Source organism: Podarcis filfolensis (genome assembly GCF_964270895.1).
Source record: "Podarcis filfolensis genome assembly, chromosome: Z".
Lineage (NCBI taxonomy): Eukaryota > Metazoa > Chordata > Lepidosauria > Squamata > Lacertidae > Podarcis > Podarcis filfolensis.
In genome coordinates, this window is record NC_139617.1 from 44,356,518 (window position 1) to 44,370,331 (window position 13,814).

The 13,814-nt window shown below is 44.3% G+C and overlaps 1 long non-coding RNA gene across 2 annotated transcripts; it reads right to left on the minus strand.

The window, feature by feature from the left end:
• Window positions 1–3,675: 3,675 nt before the first annotated feature.
• LOC310754929 lies at window positions 3,676–13,212 on the minus strand. Of its 2 annotated transcripts, XR_014544070.1 has the most exons (4): window positions 12,761–13,212; window positions 7,811–7,940; window positions 6,373–6,573; window positions 3,676–4,440 (listed from the first exon to the last, which is right to left on the minus strand). It is a non-coding gene; the product is annotated as an uncharacterized lncRNA (long non-coding RNA). The 2 variants fall into 2 exon arrangements; XR_014544071.1 differs by lacking the exon at window positions 12,761–13,212 and having other exon boundaries at window positions 7,811–11,885.
• Between the last annotated feature and the right edge of the window lie 602 nt (window positions 13,213–13,814).

The following is a 13,814-nucleotide window of genomic DNA, read 5'->3' on the forward strand; positions in this document are numbered from 1 at the left end:
TGGCTCCAAAGTACCCTCTCTGATTGCATGGAGCCCAGACGGCCCTGTGGTTTTCCCCAGCACTGAGGGTGATGAAACAATTGCTGACATGGCTAGAGCACTGGTGGTGAAAAAATTACTGTGAATCAGACTGAAAATGGGTTAGAGCTCAATGTCGAGCCTACCAAGTGTCAATAGTGATGGCAAAGAGGACCCTCTTTGCTGCCTCTATTGCATGTGTGGAAAACAGTGCCATAGAATCATGGAATCTTAGAGTTGGAAAGGACCCAAGGGTCCTCTAGTCCAATCCTCTGCAATGCAGGAATCTCAGCTAAAGCATCCATGTCAGATAGCCATATAACCACTGCTTAAAAACCTCCAAGGAAGCAGAGTCCACCACCTCTCATGGGAATCTGTTCCACTGCCAAACAGCTCTTCCTGTCAGAATGGAGACTCTTTCAGGTGCTTCACAGTCTAACAGAACCACCTTAGCCATTGGGGTCTGATAAGGACCCCAAGATCTCCTGCAATGATTTTGTGAAGTTTTTTGCAAATAAAATTGCTCAGACTGCATCATGGTAGCAGGGTTGGTGCGGGCGAGTGCCAGAGCTATGTCTAGTCAAGTTGTATAGCAGGCATGTCCAACTTCCAGTAGGCTGTGAGCTAGTATCCAATATCAAAAACCAGCAGTGATCTACCACACTCTCCCATTGTAATTTTTCAACTTAAACGTTTTATATTTGGCTGGGGATACTCAGCCAGATGGATGGGGTATAAATAATAAATTATGATGATGATGATAAAAAGAATAACAAATTATTACCCCCCACCAGTCCCCTCCCTGGGCCCTTGGCGCATGGGAAGCCAGTGCGCCCTGAAATGTCTAATTCCCCCTTTACCAGATGAAGAGCTCTGTGAGGAGGGGGACAGGGGCTTACTTTCAAGTAAACAGAGCCAGGCTGGAGCTGGAAAGGTGGGGAAAGTTCAGCATCCATGCAGAACTAGGAGGGAGAAGGTGCTTTCTTTCCACAGGAACTGGCAGGAGAGGGAGGAGGCATGTCATTGTTTCTCTCTTATGCCTCCCTTCCCAGAGCTCCCTTTGCAGTGCTGCAGCCTGCACAGATCCCTGCCCTGGGGCTGTGTTTGCAGGGGACGGAGGCAGGTGCCTTGCACCTTTCTTGGGCCAGTCAGCTGGCTTGGCATCTGGCAAAGCTGGTGGCTGGAGCAGGGCACTTGAGGCAGCTGTGAGGTGGAGGCGGCACCAGCACCAGCCAGAGCACTTGCTGCAACAGCTGTGAGCAAGCCTGGCTAAGCGGAGCCTCCACTGGCCATGCCACCTGCAGAATTGCTCCAACAGCAGCCCAGCGGGCACCCAGCGGGCAGAGGCGCCCTGAGGCCTGGGCTGTGGTCGACCAGAATCCATCACGCAATTGACGAGATGATCGTGACTGACACATTGGACTTGTCAGTTGTATAGGATCAATTTCAACATGTTACCTCTGAGGATGTGGACAGGCTGCTTGGATGAGTGAAACCGACCACCTGTTTTCTTGATCCTTGCCCATCCTGGCTCATAAAGCAAGCCAGGCAGGGCTGGGCAATGGGCTCCGTGAGGTGGTGGATGCTTCTCTCTGTGATGGAGTTTTCTCGGACTCCCTTAAAGAAGCTATCATCAAACATCCTTAGATCCAGACACTATAGCCAATTATTGCCTAGTTTCAAATATTCCGTTCCTGGGCAAAGTGATTGAGTGGGTGGTCACAGAACAACTTCAGACATGAGTGGAGGATGCAGAGTATTTGGACTCCTTCCAATTGGAAGTCTCATCATGGGACTAAAGCCGCCCTGGTCATGCTAGTTGATGACCAGGGACAGAAGTGAAAGCTGTTTCCTGGTCCTGTTGGATCTCCCAGTGGCTTCTGATACTGTCAACCAGGGCATCCTCCTTGACCATCTTGGAGGGCTGGGAGATGCAGGCACTGTTATGCAGTGGTTCCGCTCCTTCCTCCTGGACCATGTGAGGGATGAGTGATCACTTGGGAGCTCACTTGTGGGGTGCCTCAAGGCTCTGCCCTCTCCCCCATGCTTTTTAACTTCTATATGAAACTGCTGCAGTAGATCAATAGGGGGGTTGGGCTAGGTGTTCACCAATATGCAGATTATACCCAGGTCTACCTTTTGTTTAAACTGGAACCAGTGATGAATGCCCTGTGTAGGTATCTTGAGGTAGCTGGGGGTGGATGGCCGTTAAGAGATTGAGACTGGATCCCAACAAGACAGAAATATTGTTTCTGAGGGACAGGGGGAGGGCAGGTGTTAGAGATTCCCTGGTCCTGAATTTGGTAGCTGTGTTCCAGGTGTGCAGCCTGGGAGTCATTTTGGAGTCACAGCTGTCCATGGAGGCACAAGTCAATTCTGTGTCCAGGACAGCTGTCTACCAGTTCTATCTGGTGCAATGGCTGAGACCCCACCTACCCTGTCTCACCAGACTGGTACATGCTCTGGTTATCTCCTTCTTGGACTACTGCAATGCACTGTACGTGGGGCTACCTTTGAAGGTGACTCAGGAACTACAAATAATCCACGTGACTGTCAAACTGGTGACCGGCAGCAGCCATCAGGACCATATAACACCAGTCCTAAATGATCTACATTGTCTCCCAGTACATTTCTGAGAACAATTCAAAGTGTTGGTACTGGCCTTTAAAGCCCTAAACATAGGATTGCCAATTCTGATGAGCAAAAAAGGACACATTTACCAACCTCTACTTTTAACTACAGATCACTATGACGACTCTTATTTTAAATACCTTTACCATATGTAGGCTATAGAAGCTGTGATATATTGCATATTTCCTTTAAGATAGCACAAAGAACCACCTTAGAATTTGCTAGCAAACACGAATTCAAGAGCTAAGACATAACACTTAGTGGTCCACAAATTCTGGGCAGCTTTCCTAGCCAACCAAGTATCAGTGGTTGCCAGGAGCCTGACCCTCATCCAAGACCTTATTCCTATTCATGTGCTTAGCCCCTGAAACAATTGCTCTCAAGTAGCATTCCATGCTCTGTTTCTTTGGGTGGGGGTTACAGCATTAAAAACAAAATTTAAAATAATTTAATTACATTATGCATAGCTACGGCCCTCTTTTTCAGCTTGGAGGTTGAGAGAAGGCTGGGAGTCATTCTCAGTTATGATGGGAAAAAATATATATGGATGCCCAATGTAATTGCAGAGATGGTTCCTTCTTGTCTCCAGCTTCAAGATGGAGGTCAGGAAGGCTTGTATTGGCACTGTGTGTCCAACACTGAGATACGCAGGGCTCATCTCTGCAAATGTGCTCTAGAAGCCTCCAAATCACAAGCCCTATCACCCTCACCAGTTCAAAGGATGAGAAGAAAGCTAGAGCTAACCATGCTTGCTGAAAACAGCTTATCTCCTCAGTAGCACTACTCAAGAGTGGGGCAATTACAAAAAAAGGGCACAGCAAAAAAGTTTACTAGATAAAGTCAGAGCAAGAACAAGTGGGGGTGGTGGGAGATTCCTGTTAAGGATTTATGATCTTCGAACCATAAAAAGGGGTCTGGCATACTTTCACTGCAACTGCTAGGGGCCATAAATCAGCAGAGTGACACACGTTATTCTGAAGTGCATAGGAGCTCTAGCCCATGGAGTAAAACAAACAATAGAGACAATAAAGTTCAACAAGTAATTGCTTTACTTGCTGGTCATAAACACGTAAATGGTTTCAGCTATATACACAGGCTTTCACCGCAGCCGCTGGTGAAGGTACACTTAAAGTTCCAAGGTGCAAAATTTCTTTCTTTCTGTGTTGTCAGCTTGGAGAGATAAAACAGACTGAGAAACAGATCACTGTGTTCTGCAGAAACTGTGCATGTCCAGAAAACGGTTTCCATAGAAAATGTCCTTGGACAGACAAAACAATCAGCACTTCGCTGCTTCTTGAATCTTCTATCAATTTCTAGGAATTAATGAACATTTGCACTCACCCGAGCAAATCCTTCCTCTTCACACACAGTCCCTTCACTTGCTATAACCCCCACACCAAGCATTTTTCTCAGCAAACAGAGAAACAGGGAAGGCAAATGGAAAGAGAGAGAAAAAATAAACTCCCCTTATCCTCTTTTAACTGCCGCTCACCTGTGTCTTCTTGCAAACATTCCCAGTTTTGGCTGCTGTGGAAGCAACAGGAAACTCTGCTAGGTTTCTAGTTTAAATTTCACACACACACACCTGTCCCCATGTGAGACAGCCCAAATCTCATGATGCTTACTGCTTTCCCTTTTCTGGGTTGGTCAGTGGAGGAGGCAGGGAGCCTGAACCAGCTCCAGATGCATGCACTGGGAACTGGCAATGTTGCAAAAGTAACTATACGCAGCCAGGTCGGGAAATCTCTGTGATTACACATATGGCAAAAGCTTGCTTGAGATCCATGTGCTCTGCAAGAATAGAAAGCCTGGATATTTGCCAGATTTTAAAAATCCACTCAGACACAAATTTTATTCCCCTCAAAGAGGATGTATTTGGGGGGAAATGGACATATGGCAAACCCTACCTAATGGCTTTGGCTCTGCATACCTGAAGGAGTATCTCCACCCCTATCATTTAGCCTGGACACTGAGATCTACTTCCCAGGGCCTTCTGGTGGTTCCCTCACTAAAAAATTACAGGGAACCAAGCAGAGGGCCTTCTCGGTAGTCATACTAGCTCTGTGGAACTTCCTCCCATCAGATGTCAAGGAAATAGGCACAAGATCTTGGACATAACATCATGTTTGCTGATTGGGAACAGTTATGGACCACAGGTATGAAATTCACGGCATGTAATGCCTTAAGAGAGAATATTATGAAAATGATATACAGGTGGTACATAACCCCAGTCAAGCTCGCAAAAATATATCACTTGCCCGATAATAAATGCTGGAAATGTAAGGAAGTGGAAGGTACATTTTTTCACCTATGGTGGACGTGCCCAAAGATTAAGGCCTTTTGGGAAATGATTTATAATGAAATGAAAAAGATATTTAAGTATACTTTCCTGAAAAAACCAGAGGCTTTTCTCTTGGGTATAGTCGGCCATTTGGTGCCAAAGAAGGACAGAATCTTTTTTATGTATGCTACAACGGCAGCAAGAATACTTATAGCAAAGCACTGGAAGACTCAAGATTTACCCACTCTGGAAGAATGGCAGATGAAGTTGATTGACTGTATGGGACTGGCAGAAATGTCCGGCAGAATCCGCGACCAGGGAGAAGAGTCAGCAGAAGAAGATTGGAAGAAATTTAAGGAATATCTACAGAAATATTATAAAATTAACGAACTTTGAAAAGATGTTGGTTTGAACTTCGGTGGTCTCCAGCTGTTATGATAAAGATAATGGGGATTATAATTGTTTTTGTTACTAAATTTAAAAAAGTTGAGTGGAAAATAAGGTGATATTCTAAAAGGAATGTTAAGAGATTAGGATTTGCTGAATTAACAAATTGAACTAGAGAACAAGAAGGGGAGGTATGAGGAAGTCAAAGAAACATGTGACTGAAAATTGTTATTGAAACTGAATTGTTTTTAATATTTTTCTTTTTCTTTTTCTTTTTGTCTTTATATAAAATTGGAAAATTTAATAAATATTCATTTCAGATGTCAAGGAAATAAACAACTATCTGACTTTTTGAAGACATCTGAAGGCAGCCCTGTATAGGGAAGTTTTTGATGTTTGATGTCTTACTGTGCTTTAATTTGTTGGTAGCCGCCCCAAGTGGCTGGGGTAACCAAGTCAGATGAGTGGCATATAAATAAATGATGATGATGATATGAACAGCCCTGAGATCTACAGGTATATGATGATATACAAATGTAATAAACAAACAAACAAACAAACAAACAAACAAACATGTGTGCTAAATATTGTCATCCATGTGCACATGTGGAACCTAAGAATCCCAGAGCTTCATCTGACTGAGGGTGACTCATCACCCGCAGCTTGGAAAACAACATAAACATGGACAGTTTGAACAATCTTAGAGAAACTTCCTTGTTCCCTTCCATGATGGAACCCATGCTATTGGCACATTGTTGTATAAAACTTACTGAAGCTAAGCTTAGGACCAAATCAAGTGTAAGGACTACTTTATAACCACTGCTTTTTGTTTTGTTTTTACTGTTACCGCCTATATCTCTTACTTGCTTTATTACAATCCCTTTAATAAAAGGCTCAACTTTAGAAGTCTTTATCTAACTAAGTATTATTCTATCTCAAAGTCTGTCTCACCTACTTACCTAGCTTGCTTTGAGCTTATAAGAGGAGTTCAGAGGAAGCTACAGATTGGGCTCTGACCTGAACAGACCGAAGGAGTGCTAGGAGGACTAGCCTACCTTCAGACAAAGGTAGTTTCAGGGTAGAGCAACTGGTTTGGTCTTACATATTTGCACCAGCACCACAGGAGACGCTGCAGCAATGATGTACAACAGAATGCAAGAGGTGGGGGTGAGGGTCGCTGAATTTTAGCATTGCACAGGGTGCCACTCAAATTTCAGAGTTCAAAGTCCGCCACTGTTTCAGATTAATTTCCACAGCTAGGAAAAAAGGAATCAGAAAGAGAAGTGGTGTTGGCAGCTGGTTAAGAGATTTAAGAAGGATATGTACCTCAATTTTTTTTCTCATAAAGGTGATGTGAAATATGTATTTTGTTACAGGTTTTTGCTTTAATGCTGCTCCCCTCAAGTTCCCCCATTGCACTTGGGTTATGGAAAAGAGAAAGTCTTTTCACAAGATACCTCCTTTGATGAAATGCCTGAAGCTTGTCTTCAACCAGGGATAGAAACATGGTGCCCTCCAAACTCCATCAGCCTAGGCCAGCATGGCCAACAGTCAGCAATGATGATGGGAGTTACAGTCCAACCCTATCTGAAGGGCTTCATGTTGGCTATCCCTGGTCTAAACCAAGCACTAGGCATTTCAACATTGTGACCTCCAGATTTTATTGAACTCCAACCCCCATCTTCCCTGACCTTGGGCTATGCTGTCTGGGGCTGATGAGGGCTGGAGATCAACAACATCTGGAAGGCACAATGTTGGCTATCTCTGTTCTAAAACAACCTTCAGTTATTTCATCAAAAGAGCCAGAAAGTTTGGACTTTCTTGCAAAGCAAGCTGATGGTGGGTGACACCAGAGAACACTCGTTTCCCAAGTGTTCCTGCAGTCTGACAAAGGAAATCTCTCTGGCTTTTAAGCAAAGCCTTGACATTTATTTATTTATTTATTTATTATGAATGCTCATGTGGAAGAAGAGTCCAATTTTATTTGCTGGATCCCTTTTCTTCCTCAAGAGGGCTTCTTTTTGTTGAGGAGAGGCCGGCAGTTGATGGAGCAAAGTGTTGGATTTGAGTCGCATGCTGAACCTAGGGTTTTATTCACTGGCTAAGCGCTGAGTGTGCCATCAATCCACCTCTTTTAGAAGCCTTGAGTTATTAATAAAGAGCCTGGTAATCTAACACCTGCTCTCAATCTTCCTTTTGGAGGGCATAAAAAGCCACAAGACCAGGCTCAGCAGTTTTCAGCTTCTCTAGCACTTGTTTTCTTGTTTTTTTTAAAAAAAAATCTCTGCCACCCCCCTTTCCCCACCCTCCTGCTCACCTCTCACAATCTTAAGTGTTGATGCTTTATGCTTGGGGTTGGAAATGAAACGTGTTGTTATCATTGGGATAGTGTTTTTATCGCATAAATAATGAACCAAAGCAAGAGGAAATACTGGCACCAGTTGGAATTACTGCCTGGCCTGGGGTGAAAATAATCAATACACTCTCACTTACCAATCTCATCTGCATGTCGACTCCATCTCGTGGCCTGTCTCTCTACAAATTCATTTCATGAGAGGACCAATAAAGCATGTTACTGGCATTGATCTGGTTTATTCATAGCTAGGCATAGAAAATGCATCATCTGAAATTAATAGAAAGGCTTGTGTTTATAACTGTGAAAAAGTAGCCTGGTGCCAGAGCATTGTGAGTGAATGGGTGCATCACAAGGATATGGGAGGACTGAGGAACTTTGTCCTGTGTGCATGTATGTGTGCATCTACACACACACCACACACACACACACACACACACAGAGAGAGAGAGAGAGAGAGAGAGAGAGAGAGAACATTATAAGAAAAACCACCTCTTGATCAAACCAAAGGTCCATTTGGTCCAGTATCTTATTTTTCCATTGTTATCAGCCAGATGCCCCTGTAAAGCCACAACCACTAGAAACCTTAATTTCACTTATTACTTTAGTGCTGATCTGTGTCTGACTCTGGCCCTAACACCTATATTAGAGCTTCTCTTCTTAATAATACATTCCAGCAGGGGGAAGCACCTTTTGTTTGGGACCAAAGACTACTTATTTATCTATAAAAATGTGTAAATATGGCTATATCATAATGAATACCAAAGTGTTTTACAATATCTATATTAAAAATGCATTTAAAAATTAAAACCAGAGACCATTAACTAACTGTTATAGAAATATATTTTCTCAATTGCTTGCCTAAACTTGGTGGTCCATGAAAGTTTTCAGCAGGTGTTTAAAGGTTAAAACAGAAGACACTTGTTGAATCTCTAGTGACAGAGCATTCAGCAGGATTGAGCTGATGACAGTAAAGGCTTGTTATTGTCAAATGAGCCTCGCTAACTCGGAGGCAACCAGCAACAGTCCTTCAGATGACCTCAATGATCAAGCTGGGTTATAAGGCAGTCCCTAAGGTACCCTGGACCTAAGTTGCTTAGGGCTTTGGAAATTAATGAAAGGACACTAAACCTGGCTCAGTAGTAGACAGGCAGCCAGTGCATGTGTTTTAAGGAGCGTCTCCACCCCCATCGTTCTGCCCGGACACTGAGGTCCAGTGCCGAGGGCCTTCTGGCGGTTCCCTCGCTGCGAGAAACCAAGTTACAGGGAACTAGGCAGAGGGCTTTCTCGGTAGTGGCACCCACCCTGTGGAACACCTTCCCACCAGATGTCAAAGAGAAAAACAACTACCTGACTTTTAGAAGACATCTGAAGGCAGCCCTGTTTAGGGAAGCTTTTAATGTTTAATAGACTATTGTATTTTAATATTCTGTTGAAAGCCGCACAGAGTGGCTGGGGAAACCCAGCCAGATGGGTGGGGTATAAATAATAAATTATTATTATTATTATTATTATTATTATTATTATTATTATTATTACAAAGGGGCCACATGTTGTTAGTCATGTGCTCCCATCATCAGTCTGGCTGCTGCATTCTGCACAAGCTGGAACTTTTGAACAAAACCTAAGGACAGTCCCATATAGCACACATTACAATAATCCAGCATCAATTTACCAGCTTTGGATTTAACACACACCTGCCAAGCACCCTGTTTTAAGAGGGACAGCCTCACTTTTTAAAGGCAACCTGGGCTCTGCCTTTATCCCGAGGCGCCCGATTTTGCATGGCAGGTGGGAAAGCGCTGCAGCAGGTGGGGAGGGTGAGCCGTGAGGGCAAGGGTGAGCAGAGGAGGCAAAGGAGGGGACCACACACAAAGGGTCCCCTCTTGGAAGTTCAAGAACTAGCCCTGTGCTTGTCTAGCAAAATGTGCACTTGTGATTTTGGCTGCAAATCCCACATATCTAACATTGACATCTCATCATCATTTGTTTGCCTTTGATTACATCATTGCATTATAAAACCTGATTGGTTACACAGCATGGCATAGCCTTCTTTACCATTGGCTTCCAAATGTTTTGAACTATTGTCATGTATGTATTTTGGGTCCAAGGAAGATGGCAAATTCGCAAAACATGATACACTGCCAGGCGAAGCGAGAAATTGGTTATATCAAGGAAAAATGTATAACTGTGTCCAAAAGAACATTGGTTTTGCTTAATCAAAGCAAAAAAAAAACCCTGATGCAAAAATCCCCTGATAAAAACAGGACAGAACTGGCAATGAACAACAGTAATAAATATCCTCTGAAAAGAACAAAGACAAGGAGGAACTGGCGGTGGGCCACGGACAGATGATAAAGGCCTGAAACACGTATGTATTTCTGAGGTACAACAGCAAAGGTGATGTGGTGGTCCAGAAGGAGAACAGGAGGAGAGTGGTGGAAACTCAGTCATTCTAAAAGCCAGCCCATAGACGCCAAGGGAGATGACTATAAAAAGGGCACTCTGCTTACCCTCAGTGTCGCCGGGACCAGTGCTACAAACAGACACCCACAGCTCTTACGTGAGGCTTGACCAACCCATGCAAAGGGCCTTGTGTGAGTATTTGTGTGAATGCATGAGTGTTTGAACCTCTTGGTACCAATGCATTAATGTATACTTGACTATATGAAATAAATGTTACATGAAAGGTGTGTAAACCCAGATCTGGTCTCCAACGTGTCTTATTCAAAGTCCTATAGCATACAGGATATCACTTGTCTCTCCGAATTTCAAAAGAGCCAAGTTACCACGGTTTGGTGACACTATCACTCCCATCAAGCACATGGTATATTCTATCATGGATGACAGGAGTTGGTATCCAAAACACCTGGAGAGCACCAGGTTGAGGAAATCTGTATAGGGTATGGATGCTTTAGAAATAAAGTGGAAAGCATAGATATTTGAATTAATACATAAGAATCCCTGGTTGGGTAAGATCACCTATCTCATGTGATCAATTCAGACAGGATGATTCAGTAATTGCTATGGGGAGGTAGGGTAGTAGTTAAGAGAAAAAATGGCACTGAACAGGATTGGGAAATAAGGATATTTGCATAGCTTAATTTTCAGAGAATATTTGCACTCTGTTATTACATGTACATTCCATTCTACTTTAAGAAAATTCAGCATGCCTTATAATGGGAGCCTGGAATAATTCCATGCAGGCACTGACCAGAGTGAGGCAGAGTTGTAAGCTTGTGCCATCCAACCCTTGTGGGGACACTTTATTTCTCCAGGATCTGACCCAATATTTTGACCAGCTTCTGGCAGATTTGTTAGGTAATCAATTTTTAGTAAACAAAAAACAAAAACAAAAACAAGACAGTTATTTGACAAATATATATGAATAGACTGTGAACCCACTGGGAGGAATTTCCATAGCACAAAACTGAGAGAAACTCTAAATATCCTCAGAATAATCAGGTGGATTGAAATCTTGCAATATTAACTTGATGGATGGAATCAGTTAAAAGCAAGTAAACTGTAAACTGTAAACTGAGTACAAAAAGCATTTAGCAACTGACAGCCCTGTTTCAGAAGGCAAAGCAGAAAAGGAATAGTGAAGTGCTTAAGCCAGCTACACAGAGGAAGGTCAGGCAGAATACAGTAGAAGCTGAAGATATAATTTATTGGCCAAACAAAGCCAGTAAAGGAGTGGGGAGAAAAAAGCAAAGATGTCAGACATCCTTACCTGAAGAAACAGATAACTATGAGAAATGCTATTCCAGTTTAAAATATGTTGTGGTCCCTGATTTGTTGGAATCACCTGTGCAACTAAAGCAGGAAAGGGAAAGAGGCCATAACTGGAGAAAACAAAAATGACCATGAAGTTGACGTCATGACTCTTAGACTGAGATTACCAAGTCTTGGCATGACTTAGTGTCAGGGACGTGGCTGAAATGAACGCCTGGGAAGAGTCAAGCTCTGGAGATGAAGGACTGCCAGTACAGAGAGAACCAGAGTCTGACCCTGGAGACGAAAGAGTGCAGACAGAGCAGGAGGGGGTTAGCTCAGAAAGAGCAGCACTCAAGACAGTTCACAGGCAGGGGAAGGAGAAGAGATAGACGACATTGAGGGGGTTGCTATGCAACCAGTAGAGAAACAGTGTTCAGAGAAAATAAAAATAAAAAATCCTTCCAGTAGCACCTTAGAGACCAACTAAGTTTGTTATTGGTATGAGCTTTCATGTGCATGCACACTTCAGTGTTCAGAGGGCTCTCCGTTTGAGAGGGGGGGGGATTTCCACCTACCTTCTCCCCGAATCAGAAGAGCTGAAAGCGTTAAAATACAATGGAAGTGTAAAAGAGGAAGGACTTTGGTGCCCATTGTGCTGTGACAGGGGTGGGGACACAGACTGACCAACTCATAGCTAATGGCGGCAGGCCTGGAACCGCTGGATGTAAATTGTAAATAAACGTGCATAAATGAGGAACATCACCCAGCTGTGAGGCATGGAGGCCATTCCCTGCAAGGCCCTTTTCAACTAGCCTATGGGGTGAAGCCCAGACTCACCAGCCCCACTGAAGAGGCTCCTCATGAGACTGGAGGAACATCGCCTGGCTGTGAGGCATGGAGGCCGCTCCCTGCAAGGCCCTTTCCACTTGGCCTAGGGGGCAGGGCCCACACTCACCAGCCCTACTATATTAAATATGTATTCTGTAGTTGACCTCCTTTGTAATGTTTTATTTTGAAATCTTTTAAGATAACATTTTAGTCTTCTGTTATGTACTATAATCAAACTGATATAACTTGTTTGTTCAAATTTTGGGTAATTTGCACCCACAGATATCTAAAACCTTTCCTAGCATTGGAATCTTCAACCTTGCTGTAAAAGTCTGTTGTAAATGAATGGGGTGGTGTATGAAAAAGCATGACCTCTAATTTCTTAAAAGTATCTTGCAATCCTGAGACCCTGGAGAACTGTTCCAACTCTGCACACTTTATATTGCCTGGCTCAGCAATGCCTACACCACCAGGGAACCTCCATGTGTGGACCAAGTTGGGCCAGCCAGGTTGTTTTGCCCAAACCGGGCCCACCTGCCCCACACCTGACATCCGCTGTGCCCTGTGAAGAGCGGGACTGAGCTGCCTGAAGCTCAGCTGATGGGTGATGAGTTCAATCCTTCCTGCTTGGCATCCATGAGAGAGTTCCCTGGGGGACTTGGCCAAACCCTGCAGGAAGCAGGACTGAACACGCCCAGTGCTGCCACTCATCATCTGATGTGCAGGGAGGCCTGTCCTGTTTGCTTATTCTCTTCTCAAGCCCCTGGGGGCCAACTTTGAGAGATGGGTGGGACCATTCACCCACCCACAGGGCAGGGAGAGATAAAGTTCTTCCAAAACCAGGACACCAATGTGTCCCTGCCACCATTGTCTCCAGGGTTTCACAGACTGGCAATGGATCTCCAAAGCTCTGCTTAGAGATTGAATTTGGGACCCTTCTGGATGCAGAAAGTGTGTTTTAGCCACCAAACTACAGTTCGTCCCCAACAAGAAACTGCAGCTCTTCTTCTTCCCTTCCCTTCCCTGTACTGGTGGCTGTCTATGTGCAATGCTGGGCACGGGTCTCCAGCGAGTGGGGAGGGAAAGGTGAGAGGGGGGTGCCCACCCATGTAGATGAGAGCCAGATGGTCTTGCTAACAGCTCGGTAATCCACATGGATGAGCAGGGAGAGGTGTGCCAGCCTCTGCCCAAACTGGGCTGCTGGCTTTGGCAGGGAGGGGGGCTAGGGAGGGGGCACCATCCGAAAGAAGCTTTTGGAGTGTTTTTTAGGCCTTTCCTCAAGGGTTATTTTGTTCCCTCGGGTGCCCCCTTTCTCCACTTTTGGGGCTTTGGTATTTTTTTCCTTAGGGGGTTCTCATTTTGGGGGGTTAGGTATGCCTATCCCCTTTATGGCCAGGTCTCCACTATCTTTCTTCCCACGGGTGGGCGGGCTTTTCTGGAAACCCTCAGGGATAGGTTTCAGGGTTCTTCTCCGTCTCAGGCATTCACCCAAGTCTGGAAGAAAAGAAATGGAGGTACAATCATTATTTTCAATGCAACTAGTTTGTCCATAATGGAGAGTCTACATTTATTCCAATGTATTATATCCATATTTAGAGC